Genomic DNA, 12329 nt, shown 5'->3' on the forward strand with positions numbered 1-12329 from the left:
AGGAGGCTTGGAACAGTGTGAAATACAGAGTGACACATGAAACTTGAGGCTGAGGCAGGGGTGTCAGGAAAAGGGCTGGAGGGAGAGGCAGGGGCCAGGTCAGAGCCAGGGGGCTGTGTTGGTTCAAGTTCTCTCAGGTACAAGTAACAGAAACTCAACTCACAGTAGCTCAAGCAAAGGGGGGATTTGGTGAAGGAAAATGGAAGAACTCATGAACTCCAAGGTCAAGGAGACAGCAGAGTCTCAGAAAGGAGGGGGAGAACAAGAGCAGGACTGGAAAATCAGGTGGCCCTTTCACTCTCCTCTCCTCTAGAATGAGCTCCATCTGGAAATTGTTGAACAGCTCTGCAGAGTGGGAAGTGAGTGACGCTGTCCACACGTTAAAGACTGACCTCTCGATGAGGTCTCCTTCAGCAGGGCCACCCAGAACCCCAAACTGACACAGCGGGCTGGGGAGGAGCATTCACATCGTTCTGTCTGATCACCTTACAGTTAGTAAACTTTCGAGGTTCCTGGCTTGTCTTGAATGCTGACAAATGGATGCCCACGAGTTCCTGAGTTTGGAAAACCAAATGCAGGCTGGGTAATAGTCTTCCAGTTCTGCAATCTCCCTCCGTTTTGCTTAGAAATTTTATCCAAGAAAACCCATAACTGTCAAAGACTCCTTTTCACGTCTCTTGGCCACAATAGCTACAAGATATTACTTGTTTATAGGCCATTAGCCATTGAAAACTGCTCAGATCATCAGGGAGGCCGAACTGCTGCCTCTGGGATCCACCTCTACTCTTAGAACGAAGATGTAATTGAAGAGAAAAGTACTCTTTAAATAACCATCTACATGGCAAACAAATAAGATTGAAAGATTGCAATTTCAATGAAGGCTTTGCTTTTTTTCTTTTTTTTTTAATCTTCCGTAATTGAAAAATACTGAGCTTAACTTTATCCCTGCCATTCCTCTTATACTAACTGGGCCCACAGGCAATAAGCTGCCCAAGTAAGCAAATACTATACTCGGCTTGGCAGCTGAGACTTTCATATAAAAAATACAATTCCAGCTGAATAGCTCCTTTCTGAGACTCCTCTAGTTTCACACTTGGTTGAGGTGAGCAGGGTGTATTCAGGTTAATGGCAAATCGGAATCTAGGTTCTCAACAAAGAGCCTTTACATGACTGCCCAGGGCACAGAAACTGCAAGGCTCTGGAAGCCACGGAAACTGTGCAAACATCAAAACAAGACCCAAAATCGATGTAATTGTTGTTGGTCTGACATCCCCAAGGCATCTGTAAACCTGTATCTTGATATTATAATATCGATTTTTTTTTCAATTATCCTAATACTCTACAAGTTCTCCTTGAAATCATAGTGAAAGGGAGTTTCTTTTCAATCTCAGTAGGGGGGTTGTGTGGCGTTTTAAAGCTAAAGAGGGAACAGGGACAAGTTGAAGGTTACAAACCGCTGTGGAAATGACTGTCTAAGATATGCACCAAGCAAAATAAATGAGCAGACGCAGTTTTCTAAATGGCAAAGTGGCAGTGTAATTTGGTTTTCTCCTAAGAGAATACCCTCATTGAACAGGGGACAGGGCAGTGTGGAAACTCCAGGAGATCTTTCCAGCTCCTCTGACCTAAATGCAAGGCCTGGAACACCCACATGCCTGCTCTTACCTACAGAGAGAAGGCATTCTCCCGAAGTGGAAAACCAACCCTTTCATCCTGGAGTCACTCTAATCCTGGACAGTTAGCAGAGATCCCTGGAAACAAAATACCAGTGGAGTCATGGCGGCCTCAGCGGAGAGCTGCCCACAGGGGAGCTGGCAAGATGCTAGCAAGGCCACAGGCTTGTTCGTGAGCAGATCTGGGGCATCCGACAGAGACCCTTCCCCCACCTCTGGCCAGATACTTGGTCCTGCAGTTTATCAGGGAGGACAAGCCAACACCCCTAGGGAATTATCATGACAGGCCTTCATTTGCACTCAGGCTGAGGAGGCCTAGAGAAATTCGGTGACGAGGTTAAAATCAATCCTAGACATCAGTTATGCAGTCCCAATGTTCCATGAAAGGTGCTAGAAGTTCTGCGTGTCACTGAAAACATACAAAACTCTATTTTCTACTCTGCAGCCTTAAATCTAAGACCTTGGGAGACTGGACTGTTACTTGAAGTCCTAAGTTGCCTTTTGCCTTTGTGTCCCTTTCCGTATTTCTCTGATCATTATGTAGGCAATTACACACCAGCTCAGATGATGTTAGTCCATCTGCTCACAGGTTCTTAAACACAGATTAAGTGGCAGGTACCTATACATGCCCCAGGCAGCTGAGTGGGCAGTGTGGAGCCTCCCTCAAACTTTTCCTTTTAAAGAGAAGGTATTTGGTTAATGAACTTTTTTGATTTCAAGAGAGTCTGGACATTTATTAAAACTAAGTATTTAAGAAACAAGTGGCTCTAAGAAATTTTCTCTAACCAAACTCTACATCTGGGGATAATCTCCTTAGGTGAAAGGCAGTAGGAAAACGGAACTGTGCGGGGCACCCTGGCGACCTTGCACACCTCCACACAGGCACTGTGGGCCAGGCTCGGGTCCGGCTGCCCCACGTCTGGTTGCGATGCCCTCAGACCACCTCAGGAATATAGCAAGGTGGGTAGTTTGTGAGGAGCTGTCACAGCCACCCTGTCCACCTCTCCATCATGTAGGAGGTGTTCACAAAACATTCTTTTCAGTCAAGGACTATCCACCTTAGGGTGCAGCTGCAGCCTGTAAAGTGAATTCACTGCCCCCTGGAATTGGTGGTGGTGGTTTAGTTGCTAAGTCGTGTCCAGCTCTTTGTGACCCCATTGACTGTAGCCTGCCAGGCTCCTCTGCCCATGAGATTTCCCAGGCAAGAGTACTGGAGTGGGTTGCCATGCCCTTGTCTAGTGAATCTTCCCGATCCAGGGATCAAATCCATGTCTCCTGCCCTGCAGGTGGTTTCCTTACCACTGGGCCACCAGGAGTTCCCCCGCAACGACTCATGTTGCCTGTCATCCAGGCCCTTTTGCTCTGATCCTGTCCTTGAGACAAGGGGGCTGACTGTGTAGTAAACCAACCTAATCCACTTGGGTCCTTCGTGTCCTTACCTGCCAAACCTATTGCCCCCTGGTCATGGCAGTGACCCCTGTTGCCTGGGGACCGCCTGGCCACTTTATAGCATCTGCTTTTCCCCGATGCCCTGGGAAGCCCTCCCTACCGTAGCACTGACCCCCACAAGATTTCTGAATGCCCCTCATCTCACAGGCCCACAGCAATGCCGAGTCCTAACCCGGTCACCTGTCCCAGCTGCAATGACCTGCCAGGGACTGGGGAACTCTTCATTAAGGAGCAAGGAGCAGAACAAAGCACCTCCTCTTTGGACCTGTGCCGCACCTGCATGGTGCCCTGGCAGCCTTTGGGCTGGGACAGTGCAGAGGTGTGGCCTGGGCAGATCAGGTAGGACTCACTGCCTGAAGAGCCCCAAACAGAAGAAGCCTGTGGTCAAGGCCATTGTAGAAAGCAATACTAAAACTGGTTCTTGCTGTGTGTCATGGGAGAGAAATGGGGCAGTACCGGCTGCCACAGCTGGCGTTCACCCCTGTCTGTGGTTGAAGGAGCAAGGCTGCACCTTGACAAAGCACGCTTGGGGAACTGAAAGGGAGCTTTCTTAACTTTTCCTCCTGAATATAGCTTTGCCTATAAATTCTCTTCAGTAAATCTATTTTCTGGAAAAAATTAGGAATGGAGAAAATTAGTTTTACTTTAGTTTGACTCCTTTTCTAAGGAGGTTTCTCAATAAATCACCTGGAAACATTCAGATTATGAAGGTTTCTAAAAACAAGAGGTCTTTGTAATGTGTTGCTTTTGGTTACCAGGTCCAGAACTCTCCACAGTGAAGTTTTTCCCTGTGGGCCAGGCCCTATTTGCAGCTGCCTGAGGTTGGCAGGGTGGGAATGAGGAGGAAGGGAGTGGAGAAGCTGGCTTTCCTGAGAGTCTTTCATGTGCCTGGCACTATCTCTGAGGGACTTAATTGGAATAATAGATGTAAAGGCACCATTTTCAGAGGGAAAAATAGAGACTCAGAGATGCGACTTGTCCCAGTCACACATATGGATAAATGGCAGGTTTAAATCCAAGTTTTCTCATTAAAAAAAAAAAAAAAAGATTTAAGTAAATAGAGTATGATTTCAGTAAATGCAGTAAAACTATGCAGCAATATTTTGGGGGAAACAACAGATCATTTAAGGTTTGCTCCTCATAGAAGAAAACAGAAATAAGCCAGGGAATAGATTCAAGTGAAGCTATGAACTAAAGAAGTAAGCAAAGCACAAAGGAGAATAAACCGTGCTACCTTTCATGCAAGGAGAGAAGAGTGTGGAAAAAAAAGAGAAAACTGTATGGAACAGAGTCCATGACTTACTCGTCCTTTTACATTACATTACATTACTGGAGTACTCTCCAGTGACAATTTTGATCATCTGCTTGATGGTGCTGTTTTTAGAAGCTAAATGATTAAATATTGATTTGACTGAAAAACATTACCTCATTCGCTTGGGATATTCGTCGTGACCTTAGATTCCTGAATTATACTGCCTTTATTGAACATCTGAAACTTATTTTATATAAATGCTCTTCACAAATTTTCTTCAAATGTCAGGATTAAGAGAATAGACATACTTGTTCCCGAATGTTTACCCTACTCACTGGTGATCAATTTAGATTCTCTGTTCAAGCAAGAATAGACACAGCAAATGGTCTATTTCTCCCCATCCCCCCAAAAAAGTGAACCTATGAAGAAGGTTCAAATCTTTAAATTCTGAATAACAGGGGTTGAAAATGGAAGGAGGATATGTAAATTGTGAAGCTGCAAGTATAGAATTAGTTAAAGCAGTACTGTTTTAGAATTTTCAAATACAGTATATATGTAGACTTTTCAAATGACTAGTTGAAAACAACTTTCCTGGGAAAACAAAGAAATCCTGTGCTTTTTCCTCACAGAAGAACACATTCGGTCTCACTTGATTTTGGAAACTGACTATTAGCACATAGGAGTACAGATATTTTCTTATTACTCAGAGATCTCTCTTGTCATTTTTCCTGGGTGTGAGGTGGTGTTGCAAGTCCCCTCCTTTATCCATTTGGGCAGGAGTTTGTCTGGAGAATCAGCCAGAAGAGCTTTCCTTTTATTCATCTTCTCAAGAAAATCAGCTGTTTCCACCATTGGCTTTCTCTTGTGTTTTTCTGCTTTATATTTTATTGATTTCTGCTCTTATTTTTATCATTCCCTTTGTTCTTCTTTGGGTTTACTTTACTTTCTTTGTTTTATTTCTTAAAGTGAAAGCTGAGCTCATCGAATTGAGAGCTTTCTTCTTTCCCCATACAGGAGTTCAGTGCTATAAAAACTTCCCTTTAAGCACTCTTTAGTTGCATCCTACAAATTTTGGTAGGTTTTCATTTTCATTCAGTTCAAAATGCTTTTTCCCCAATATTTTAAAGTAGACTTTATTTTTTAGAGAAGTTTCAGGTTCACAACAAAATTGAACAAAAAGTACAAAGATTTCCTATATATCCCTAGTCTCCCCTCCACGAACACAGACTCCCCCACCAACATCCCCCACCAGAGTGGTACATTTATTAAAATAGATGCACCTACACTAACACATCCTTATTATGCAAAGCTCATAGTTTACATTAAGGTTCACTCTTGGTATTCTACATTCTTTGGGTTTTCACAAATGTACAACAGGTATCTACCATTACAATATCGTACGAATAGTTTCACTGTCTTAAAAATCCTCTTTGCTGTGCTTATTCATCCCTCCCTTCACCCCAGTTCCTAGAAACCACTGATCTTGTTACGGTCTCTAGAGTTTCTGAAAATACACAGTAGACAGTCTTTGCAGATTGGCTTCTTTCACTTAATAATACGAATTTAAGTTTCCACCAGGTCTTTTCATGACTTGACAGCTCGTTTCTTTTTTAGCGCTGAATCATATTCCATTGTCTGGATGTACCACAGTTTTTTTTTTTTTTAATCCATCTACCTACTGAAACACATAGGTTGGTTGCTTCTACGTTTTTGGCAATTGTGAATAAAGTTTCTACAAACATCCTTGTGGAGGTTGTTGTGTGATTATAAGCTTTCAACTCAGTTGGGTGAATACCAAGGAGCATGATTGCTGGATCATATGCTAACAGTAAGTTTAGTTTTGTAAGAAACTGCCAAACTGTCTTCCAAAGTGGCTGCACCGTTCACATTCTCCCCAGCAATAAATGAATGTTCCTGTTGTTCAACATCCTTGCCAGTTTAAATACTTTTCAATTTTCCTTTTACCCTTTGGTTATTTAGACATGGTATTCAGTTTCCAAATACTTGGGAATTTTCCAGACATCCTTCTTTTACTGGCTAATAATTTAATTTCACTGTAGTCTATGAACATACTTTGTGTGATGTGAATCCTTTAAAATTTATTGAGACTTGTTCTACGGTCCAGAGTATGATCTATCTTGGTAAATGTTCTTGGCCCTTGGGGAAAAAGTATATTCTGTTCTTGTTGGATGGAATGTCAACTAGGTCAAGGTGGTTGGTAGTGCTACCTGTCCTTTATTATCTTGATTAATTTTCTATCTCCTTGTTCTATCAATTACTGAGAGAGGAGTGTTGAAATCACCAACCAAACTTGTAGATTTGTCTATTCTTCCCTTCTTTCTATCAGATTTTGCTCCATTTATTTTGAAGCTTTTTTATTTGGGACATAAACTTTCAGGAATTGTGTTCTCTTCATAAATGACCTCTTAATCATTGTGAAATGAACTTTTTATCCCTGATAATATTCTTTTCCTCGAAATCTATTTTGTCTGATTTAGTCACTGAAGATTTCTTTTGGCACTGCATATCTTCTTCTATCCTTTTAATACTATTTTTAACCTATTTGAGTCTTTTTATTTAAAGTGGATATCTGTATGCAGCAGATGACAGATATCTATGACAGATATCTTGTTATCTGTCAATCTTGTCTTTAATTATGGCATTTAGACCATTTACATTTAATGGTCTACATTTATAGTGATTACTTCCACAGGTGGGATTAAATCTACCATCTGGTTACTTGTTTTCTATGTGTCATATCTGTCCTTTGTACCCTTTCCCCTTCTTCTGTCTTCTTTTGGATTAAGTGAATATTTATTGTCTATTGTCTCCTTTATCGGATTTATTAGCTATGTCCTTTTTAAGTGGTTGCTTCAGGTTCAACAGTATACATCTATAATTTATCACAGCCTATCTTCAAGTACTATTATGTTACTTCACATACAGTACCATAACTTTAAGGAAGTATATTTGTATTTACCCTCTTCCAGTCTATGTGTTATTGTCCTCATAAATTTTACTTATACATTTATTTTACAACCCCCTATATATTTTTTGTTTTAAACTGCAATTATCATTTAAAATGATTTTTTTAAGTAATTTTTTTTCCTATTATCATCTGGTATCAATTTCCTTCTGCCCAAGTACTTGCTTTAATATATCCAAATAGTCATGAATACTTCTGGCTCTTGTAAGTCTGTTTTTGAAATATAATTTTACTGGGTATAGAATTTCAAGTTGATAGGATCTTTTTCTTTTCAGTATTCTAAATATGTTCCACTGTGTTCTGACATATCCGTATAGTTAGAACATTTAATTGTCCTTGTTTACTAATTCTATCTTTTGTGTGAATTCTGGGTCATTTCCAATATATTAAATTTTCTCTTCATTTTGGGTTGTGTTTTCCTATTACTTTGCATACCTGGTCACTGGATCCCAAATATTATGAATTATTACTTTGCTGAGTGTTAGATATTCTTATATATTTAAATATTAATAGGTACACAAATATATATATACACACGCATTTACTTACATACATGAACTATGTTCTGAGCCACAGTTACTTGAAAATGATTTGATCCTTTCCTGTCTTACTTTTGAGCTTTAAGGCAGAAACAAAACAACTTTTAGCCTAGGGCTGTTTTTCCACAGTAATGAAGCAACAATAACCTTCAGAGTCCTACTGCCTCAAATTTTATGATATATTTCCACTATGCCAGGCGGAAACATGAGCTAGTCCTGACCCTATTCCCAACATCAGATAATAATCGGATAAGAGGATTATTCTGTCTATATCTTTTGGGCGACTCCTCAGCCTCTGACATGTGCCTCACAAGCTTATACTTACCAATACTTGGCTGAAGACGTGGGGAGGACCAGGTGAGATCTCCAGAGCTCTCCTGTAGTCTTCACTTTGCAAACTCTACGTGCCTTGGACTTGCAGAACTCTCAACTCTGTCTTTTCAACTCAGAGACGTCGAGGCTCTACCTGGACTGCCCAACTGCATCATGGACACCCTGTCTAGGTAAGTAAGCTGGGGCAACCATCTGTTTTCCTCTCTCTCAAGGATTGCTGTCTTGTGCTATTGTTCAACACCTGAAGACTGTTACGTTGTTTTCTCTATTTTTAAAAGTTGTGTAAATCTGGTCTGTCACTCTATCTTGGTCAGAAGCATGATTTGGTCTGACTTTAAAGAGCAAAGGAAGTCTACTTTTTATATCAGAAGGTTATAAAGTTTTAGGTACTTTTCAAATTGGTTGGCTCAAAGTATTTATGAGTAAAGATGTTTATTTTCTAAGGCATTTCTTAAGGTTTGGGTTTTTTTTAGCATCTTCAGGAAAACAATCTCTTCTATGGGATAAAAGATAATCCTTTGGGGTAGAAAGAATGTAAGTCACACATCAAACTTAAACATAACCTTAGGGACAACCTCAAGGCTATATCTAAAATGAAAAATTTCTTCAAGATTTGTGTGAAAGGAAGTCTACTTACCAGGCTTTGATGCTTGATCACTCTTCATGGAGTGAGTGAATTCAAAGCAGGGAATGGACAGAGCAGGGAAGATTAGATTGACTGGGACATCCTAGCTCAGTTCAGTTGCTCAGTCGCATCCAACTCTTTGTGACCCCTTGGACTGCAGCACGCCAGGCTTCCCTGTCCATCACCAACTCCCAGATGTTGCTCAAACTCGTGTCCATCGAGCCAGTAGTGCCATCCAACCACCTCATCCTCTGTTGTCCCTTTTTCCTCCTGACTTCAATCTTTCCCAGCATCAGGGTCTTTTCCAATGAGTCAGGTCTTCATATCAGATGACCAAAGTATTGGAGTTTCAGCTTCAGCATCAGTCCTTCCAATGAATATTCAGGATTGATTTCCTTTAGGATTGACTGGGTTGAGCTCCTTGCTGTCCAAGGGACTCTCAAGAGTCTTCTCCAACACTATAATTCAAAAGCATCAATTCTTTGGTTTTCAGCTTTCTTCATGGTCCACCTCTCACATCCAAACATGACTCCTGGAAAAACCACAGTTTTGACCAGATGGGCCTCTGTCGGCCAAGTAACGTCTCTGTTTTTTAATATGCTTTCTAGGTTGGTCATAACTTTTCTTCCAAGGAGCAAGCGTCTTTTAATTTCATGGCTGCAATCACCATCTGCAGTAATTTGCTCCCCCCCCCCAAAAGTCTCTGTTTCCATTGTTTCCCTACCTATTTGCTATGAAGTGATGGGACCAAATGCCATGATCTTAGTTTTCTGAATGCTGAGTTTTAAGCCAGCTTTTTCACTATCCTCTTTCACTTTCATCAAGGGGCTCTTCAGTTCCTCTTCACTTTCTATCATGAGGGTGGTGTCATATCCATATCTGAGGTTATTGATATTTCTCCTGGCAATCTTGATTCCAGCTTGTGCTTCATCCAGCCCGGCATTTCACATGATGTACTCTGCATATAAATTAAATAAGCAGGGTGGCAATATACAGCCTTGACGTACTCCTTTTCCTATTTGGAACCAGTCTGTTGTTCCATGTCCAGTTCTAACTGTTGCTTCCTGATCTGCCTACAGGTTTCTCAAGAGGCAGATCAGGTGGTCTGGTATTCCCATCTCTTGGAGAATTTTCCACAGTTTGTTGTGATCTATACAAAGGCCTTAATGTAGTCAATGAAGCAGATGTTTTTCTGGAATTCTCTTGCTTTTTTGATGATCTGACAGATGTTGGCAATTTGATCTCTGCTTCCTCTTTTTTAAATCCAGCTTGACCATCTGGAAGTTCATGGTTCACATATTGTTGAAGCCTGGCTTGAAGAATTTTGAGCATTACTTTGCTAGCATGTGAGATGAATGTAATTGTGTGGTAAATTTGAACATTCTTTGGCATTGCCCTTCCTTGGGAATGGAATGAAAACTGACCTTTTCCAGTCCTGTGGCCACTGCTGAGTTTTGCAGATTTGCTGGAATATCAAGTGCAGCACTTTCACAGCATCATCTTTTAGGATTTGAAATAGCTTAACTGGAATTCTACCACCTCCACTAGCTTTGTTCATAGTGATGCTTCCTAAGCCCACTTGACTTCACATTCCAGGATGTCTGGCTCTAGGTGAGTGATCACACCATCATGGTTACCTGGGTCATTAAGCTCTTTTTCTATAGTTCTTGTGTGTATTCTTGCCACCTCTTCCTAATATCTTCTGCTTCTGTTAGGTCCATACCATTTCTGTCCTTTATTGTACCTATATCTTTGCATGAAATGACCCCTTGGTATCTCTAATTTTCTTGAAGAGATCTCTAGTCCTTCCCATTCTATTGTCTTCCTCTATTTCTTTGCATTTATCACTGAGGAAGGCTTATCTCTCCTTGCTATTCTTTGGAACTCTGCATTCAAATGGGTGTATCTTTCCTCTTCTCCTTTGCCTTTTGCTTCTCTTTTCTCAGCTATTTGTAAGGCCTCATCAGACAACCATTTTGCCTTTTCACATTTATTTTTCTTGGGGGTGGTCTTGATCACTGCCTCCTATACAGTGTCACAAACCTCTGTCCATAGTTCTTCAGGCACTCTATGAGATCTAACCCCTTGAATCTGTTTGTCACTTCCACTGTATAATTATAACAAATTTGATTTAGGTTATACCTGGATGGTCTAGTGGTTTTCCCTACTTTCTTCAATTTAAGTCTGAAATTGGCAATAAGGAGTTCATGATCTGAGCCACAGTCAGCTTCCAGCCTTGTTTTTGCTGACTGTATAGAGCTTCTCCATCTTTGGCTGCAAAAAATATAATCAATCTGATTTCAATATTGACCATCTGGTGATGTCCTTGTGTAGAGTCTTCTCTTGTGTTGTTGAAACAGGGTGTTTGCTATGACCAGTGCATTCTCTTGGCAAAACTCTGTTAGCCTTTGCCCTGCTTTATTATGTACTCCAAGGCCAAATTCGCCTTGGTAAATGATACTCCAGGTATCTCTTGACATCCTATTTTCGCATCCCAGTCCCCTATGATGAAAAGGACATATTTTTTGTGTGTTAGTTCTAGAAGTCTTATAGGTCTTCATAGAACCATCCAACCTCAGCTTCTTCAGCATTATTGGTTGGGCATGGACTTGGATTACTGTGATATTGAATGGTTTGCCTTGGAAATGAAAAGAGATCATTCTGTCATAGGATGTCATTCTGTGACATCCCCTGAAGGAAACAAATGTCCGATCTGGGAAGTGATTTGAGGCACTGTTTTTAAAGAGTCAGGAAATGAGGACTCAGTGTCTACAAATTACATACATTACGTTTCATAATCAGGGTAAGAGAGGAAAGATAAAGGAAAATGCAAAATAGAAATGAGTGACCAAGGAGATTTCCTTGGAGATTTCCTTCTAAGATTATCTAAAGGTAATCTTCCAGACAAAGGTTTGTTTCAATCCAACAGCTATTTGAAATTGACTTCTCAGTTGCCATCTCCTACTAGCAAAGCTGGAAATCAACATGCATTAAATATAGGGAGACAATGTTGTGGCCAGTGGATACATGGGGGAAGTCTGCTAAAGAGATTGCCTCTAGGAAGATTTCCTTTACTATCATAAGCAAAGCCCCAATTAGTACTGCCTTTCCTCCTTTTAGCAAACTTCTTCTTGTCTTAAACTTGGATAACATGACTGGTATTGTGAGAGCCTGAAGCCAAACAATAGATGAAATTACTTTAAGAATTGTAAGGATGTGAGAGCTGAACCATAAAGAAGGCTGAGTGCTGAAGAACTGATGCTTTCGAACTGTGGTGCTGGAGAAGACTCTTGAGAGGCCCTTGGACTGCAAGATGAAACCAGTCAATCCTAAAAAAACAAAACAAAACAAAAAGTCAATCCTAAAGGAAATCAACCCTGAATATTCATTGGAAGGACTGACACTGAAGCTGAGGCTCCAGTACTTTGGCCACCTGATGTGAAGAACTGATTCATTGGAAAAGACCCTGATG

Source organism: Odocoileus virginianus, chromosome 2 (assembly GCF_023699985.2).
Source record: "Odocoileus virginianus isolate 20LAN1187 ecotype Illinois chromosome 2, Ovbor_1.2, whole genome shotgun sequence".
Lineage (NCBI taxonomy): Eukaryota > Metazoa > Chordata > Mammalia > Artiodactyla > Cervidae > Odocoileus > Odocoileus virginianus.